The sequence below is a fragment of the Bison bison genome, unplaced genomic scaffold, assembly GCF_000754665.1.
Source record: "Bison bison bison isolate TAMUID 2011002044 unplaced genomic scaffold, Bison_UMD1.0 scf7180017864088, whole genome shotgun sequence".
NCBI classification, from domain to species: Eukaryota; Metazoa; Chordata; class Mammalia; order Artiodactyla; family Bovidae; genus Bison; species Bison bison.
Genome location: NW_011494660.1, coordinates 2,015,744 through 2,022,196, shown reverse-complemented (window position 1 = coordinate 2,022,196; position 6,453 = coordinate 2,015,744).

Here is a 6,453-nt window from a genome sequence, read left to right as displayed (position 1 = left end):
ATACAGCATATATATGGAATTTAGAAAGATGGTAACAATAACCCGGTGTACGAGACAGCAAAAGAGACACTGATGTATAGAACAGTCTTATGGACTCTGTGGGAGAGGGAGAAGGTGGGAAGATTTGGGAGAATGGCAATGAAACATGTAAAATATCATGTAGGAAATGAGTTGCCAGTCCAGGTTCGATGCAGGATGCTGGATGCTTGGGGCTGGTGCACTGGGACGGCCCAGAGGGATGGTATGGGGAGGGAGGAGGGAGGAGGGTTCGGGATGGGGAACACATGTATACCTGTGGCGGATTCATTTTGATATTTGGCAAAACTAACACAATTATGTAAAGTTTAAAAATAAAATAAAATTAGAAAAAAAAAAAAACAAACTTCACCTTGATGCAAACCAATGCAAGAACTGTCCATGAGCTGCTCATGCTCTTCTCCTTGAACACTATATAACTCCTTACTACGTTCTCCAGGGAGAGCCACATGGTCTTCAGGGCATTAGCCCACTATGGCCCCTTTTGCCTGGCAAAGCAATTAAAGCCACCCTTTTCTACTTCACCCAAAACTCTGTCTCCATGTTTCTATTCAGCATCAGTGAACACAGGCTGAATTTCAGAAACACTATAGACATGCATACAGGTGACAAAGAAAATTGGATACTGGGTAGACAAATACACCTGTTGTAATTTTTTATCTGTTCCCAATGTCTCCCAAGAACAGAACTCAGTTTTTGTTATGAATTAAGAGAAGCAGAATAGGAAAAAAAAAAAAATGGTGGAGTTAATAGGAAATGAAGAATAAAATGTGTGTAGAATTTTCAGATGCCAACAGAGATCAAATCCAAGCAATGACAAGACAAAACTGGCTTTTCCCAAAAAAATAAAAGCAAATTAGAAGCACCTGTTGAGCATAAAATAGCTTGAAAATACCATTAATTGTGCTGAATTTCTAAGGGACTGAGTCTTAGTCTGGCCTGTGGCTCACTAATGAGTGCTTTGGGTTTTTTTGTTTTTTGTTTTTTGTGTGTGTTTTTTTTTTTTTTTGGTGGGCGTGCTTATGTATGATGAGGGTTGAGAAATCTCAGTTTAAGGGATGACTGATCTCTGAGCTTTTACAAAGATTTCGTTATCAATGTAAGAGAATACATGATTGACTAGAGAGAGGCCTTAAGCTAAGGAAGATGAGGTTGGAAGTACCAGGGGGGGGGGAAAAAAACAGGGAAGATGGGAAAAGATGTCAAGCAAATTTTTACCATTGCTCAGCTTGATTTTGATTTTTGATCACACACCAACAGGCCTATGTAAACAGCAGAATCAGACACCAGACTTGTCTTCTGAAATGTCTCTCATGGCCTTTCCTTGCCCAGTTTCCTCTCTCATTCTGGCTGTGTCTTGCTCTTGGCTACTCTCAGAATAATCTTGATTTGAGCTTGACTCCTTGCCTGACCTTGACATACCTCTCGCCTCCTCCAGAGACATGGGGAGTTCAGCAGCTGTTCTCCCACAGGAGAAAATTAGGCTCTGAGCATAGTTTTCATAATGCTTTTGTGGTAAAAAAAAAAAAAAAAATCAAATTATGTGCTCTCTTACCTGTCTGATATGACTAAGGAAGGCACAGTATCAGTTGCTTCTGAGTCCCATGGGTGCTTAGGGGCAGATATGTGGTCAGCTTTACTCATTCACTCCCTCACCCTAAGAATGCCCAAGGAACTAACCTGTGCCATGCATGTCACCACGTACAGATGACTCAATGCTGATGGATTTAGACAAAAATGGGCCTTGCACTGGAGAAACTGACAAACAAGCAACTCTCAGTTATCATGGTGAATTTTAAGCCAGGTAAGCACAGAATGCTGTGGATGCAGTGCTCCAAAATGCAACTATGGGAGCAAGTTTAATACTGATCAGGGGTTAGACTGAACCTAGAACTGTTAGATAAAGAGAAACCTTAATAAATTACCCTATACTTCTAATTTTATATGTAAGGAATCTCAAGTGCACAGAGGGGATGTTGCCCCAGGGTGACTTGGGAAGTTCTAAGCTCATGATGCTTTACCACATCATAAGATTTCTCTTGTGGTTTTAATTTTGGGAACATTTGAGGTGGATGAACCTAGAATCTATCATACAGAGTGAAGTAGGTCAGAAAGAGAAAGATAAATATAGTATTCTAATGCACAAATACAGAATCTGGAAAAACGGTACTGAATAATTTACTTACAGGGCAGCAGTGGAGAAACAGACATAGAGAATAGATTTAATTCAGCAATTCTCAATCTGCCTCTGTCCCCATCACCGGTGCTATGTTTTTGCATGTGGGAACTAGGCCAAAGCAAGGTGTATGAGACCGATTTCCTGACCCACACCAACATACTTTTGCTGGGTCTTGCGTAAAAGGCCTGGAAACTAAGTCGGATAATTTCAATAGGTCTGTTCTTCCACTAGTCAAGATATTCCATTCATATAGAAATATTAGGAACTTTAAATACATCCCCCCCAAAATTTGCATATTAAAAGTGAAATCTGGAGACATATTGCTTAGCCTAAAATTTGAACTCCTTCCTGTTTGTTGAAATTACATACTGTTTGTTCATTATACTTTTAGACATTTTTTTCTGTTGCTAGATGACAATCAGTTCCTAAATACTATCATTACCCACATACAAGCACTACAAAATAATCATCATTCAACAGAGACTCCCCCAATTATTCATGCCGTGGTTAGACCATAAAGGATCATTTGGCCTGATTATCTATTCTCAGCTTTCAGTTAATTAGCTGAGTAATCTCTGCTCATCTTACTTTGTTAACACTCTGCACAGACCCAGAGAAAAGTGCTCTAGGAAGGACAGTCTGTCTACTTTTGCATTCATATGGCAGTCAGTAGAGTTCAGTTAATGAAATTTGCAGCTCTTTGACTCCTTTAACCTTTCAAAGTTCATCCATGATAGATCTGTGCTATCTATGATCCTGCTCAAATCAAGCCAAGGGAAAGATAAATTTTGCATTTCATTCATCTAAAAATTAACACTTCATTAGAGCAAATAGAGCTACTTTCTACATTCCTATGGAAAATGAAAGTTCAAGGCAATTAATAATAGGTCACAAATCTACTGGGGTGTGATGAGCCCTGGATTATAGTCCTGCAGTGTTTGATGCACACAATTTCCCACAAGTTCCTCTAAGAAATGATTATGAGGTCATTTAGGATAAAGATGTTGGATGTTTTAAGTTCCAAACCAAAATGCTTTCATGTTAGAAGAAAAAGAAGGATTAGAAAATAGTCATTATAGGATTAATTTTACATTCTAATCCCAAACCTACTTGTCAATTTAAGACAGTCACCCATGAAAAGCTCACTGCTTTCTTCTACTTACACTCAATACTTCTGACACCAGATGTGAAGGTCTGTTTCCACACCAGTCAAGTCTATGGCACCAACTGGGTACCCTACAATTCAATTCACTACTGACACTATCCACTTTGAATTAGTAGCAGATCCCTCAAGTTAAGAGCTCAGTCCCACAGGACTGTCCCCAGTTCAGATGCCAATTGCAAGTCCCAGGCTATGCCTGGTACTTCTGACTGACAACCACCTTGTTTTTAACAATTTGCTAGAATAGGTCACAGATCTCGGGGCAACACTTATATTTACTAATTTATTATACAGGATACAAGTAAGGATACAAGTGAACTGATATATAGGGTGGGGTATGGAGAGGATTCCAGAGAATCCCTACCCTCTATGGTTATACTCGCTTTCCAGCACCTCCACATGCTTTGCAACCTGGAAGTTTCCTGAACATTCTACTTCTGTAATTTTTACTGAAACTACATCACATATCCCCAACTGATCACTAACTCAATCTCCCTCCCAGAGGGGGAGGTGGGTGTGGGTAGAAAGTTCTAACCTTCTAATCATGGCTAGTTTTCTAGTAACTAACTCTCATTCTGAAGTTACACAGTAGCCTACCAACAGTCAATTCCTTAGAACAAATGATCTATAACTCAGGTAATCTCAAGGGATTTAAGATCTGTCAGAAACCAGGCTCAAAGAAGAAATCACAAAACAGAAGATATTCCTGGTATTCTAATCATTTAAGTAATTGCAAAGCTTTTGGAAACTCTGTCCCAAGAAATTACTGCATGATTACTAACCTTGTAACCTAGTTATTCCAATTTAAGGAGTCCATGACCTGTAGAAAATAATGTAAACAATGGCATGTATACATGCAGGTGTTTATTCCCAAAGAGTGTTTCTACAAGAAAAACAGATGAATCTTGGAGGTATTTTAAGTTACACTATTCCTATCACCCACATCCTGGTTCAGTAGCAGCACTGAAAATAATAGCCTTTATTCTCGGTACTAGAGTGAGCACTTCAGTTCAGTTCAGTCACTCAGTCATGTCTGACTCTTTGCAACCCCATGGACCTCAGCACACCAGGCTTCCCTGTCCATCACCAACTCCCAGAGCTTACTAAAACTTATGTCCATCAAGTCAGTGATACCATCCAACCATCTCATCCTCTGTCATCCCCTTCTCCTCCCACCTTCAATCTTTCCCAGCATCAGGGTCTTTTCCAATGAATCAGTTCTTTGCACCAGGTGGCCAAAGTATTGGAGTTTCAGTTTGAGCATCAGTCCTTCCAATGAATATTCAGGACTGATCTCCTTTAGGATGGACTGGTTGGATCTCCTTGCAGTCCAAGGGACTCTCAAGAGTCTTCTCCAGCACCACAGTTTAAAAGCAACAATTCTTTGGTGCTCAGCTTTCTTTATAGTCCAACTCATATCCATACATGACTACTAGAAAAACAATAGTTTTGACAAGATGGACCTTTGTTGGCAAAGTAATGTCTCTGCTTTTTAATATGCTGTCTAAATTGGTCATAGCTCTTGTTCCAAGAGGTAAACATCTTTTAATTTCATGGCTGCAGTCACCATCTGCAGTGATCTTGGAGCCCAAGAAAATAAAGTCTATTACTGTTTCCATTGTTTCCCCATTTATTTGCCATGGTGTGATGGGACCAAATGCCAGAGAAATGTCATATCCAAGTAATTTCTTTTGACCTATCTAATGATTTCCTGGGACACTTGATCTGAAAGGTGATCCAATGCTTAAATCAGTTTCCTGATGACCAATATGTTTGTTGAAATATATACTAGCAAGTGTTTAAAGGTATGCTAAATTAAGTAATAGCCAAATAGCCAGTGCAAACAATAGACTAATCAAAATCCTGAAGAGGAAAAACTAAGGTCTGAGATGTTCAAAGGACTTTGAAAAGCTCCATAAACTCTTAGAAATATAGAATGCCATGCACACACACAGGGCTGTGTATATGATCAGGAAAGACCTGCACAAGCAGAAAGTGAAGTTTAAGGCAGAGTGGTACATGGCCTTGTCTGGGTTTGACGGTATACCCCAACACACACACAGAGCTCCTGGGAAAGACACAGATAATATTTGTGTCAGGAATTTCAGGAAATCTCTGTCCATCATTAAGTGATCACTAGTTTAAGTAGGGAGAAGGCAATGGCACCCCACTCCAGTACTCTTGCCTGGAGGATCCCATGGATGGAGGAGCCTGGTGGGCTGCCATCTATGGGGTCACACAGAGTCAGACACGACTGAGCAACTTCACTTTCACTTTTCATTTTCATGAATTGGAGAAGGAAATGGCAACCCACTCCAGTGTTCCTGCCTGGAGAATCCCAGGGATGGGGGAGCCTGGTGGGCTGCTGTCTATGGGGTCGCACAGAGTCGGACACGACTGAAGCGACTTAGCAGCAGCAGCAGCAGCAGCAGGAGCAATTTAAGTAGAGATGTCAGTCGTCACATGCAACAAAAAATGCAGAGTATACAGAATTAGTTCAGAAGTCATTAAATAAACACCAACAACTATAACTAGTAGCAGCAACAACAAACTCTGGGGAGGGAGGCAAATCTTATTCTAGAGTTGCCACACTATGTTATTTGAAATTCCACTTTTCAACAATAACAACAAAAAATCAAGAAGGGAAAAAACTTAAATATAGCCCATATACAGGAAAGGAAAAAAAATCAATTGAAACAGTCCTTGAGGAAGAATAGATTTTGAAATTACTAGACAAAGAGTTTAAGTCAGACATTTAAAATACGTTCAAAAATCTAAAGAAACTATTTAAAAAAATAAAGGAAAGTATGATAATAATATTTCCCTGAGCTGAAACTCCAATACTTTGGCCACTTCATGTGAAGAGTTGACTCATTGGAAAAGACTCTGATGCTGGGAGGGATTTGGGGCAGGGAAGAAGGGGACGACAGAGGATGAGATGGATGGATGGCATCGCCGACTCAATGGACATGAGTTTGGGTGAACTCCAGGAGTTGGTGATGGACAGGGAGGCCTGGTGTGCTGCGATTCATGGGATTGCAAAGAGTTGGACACAACTGAGCGACTGAACTGAACT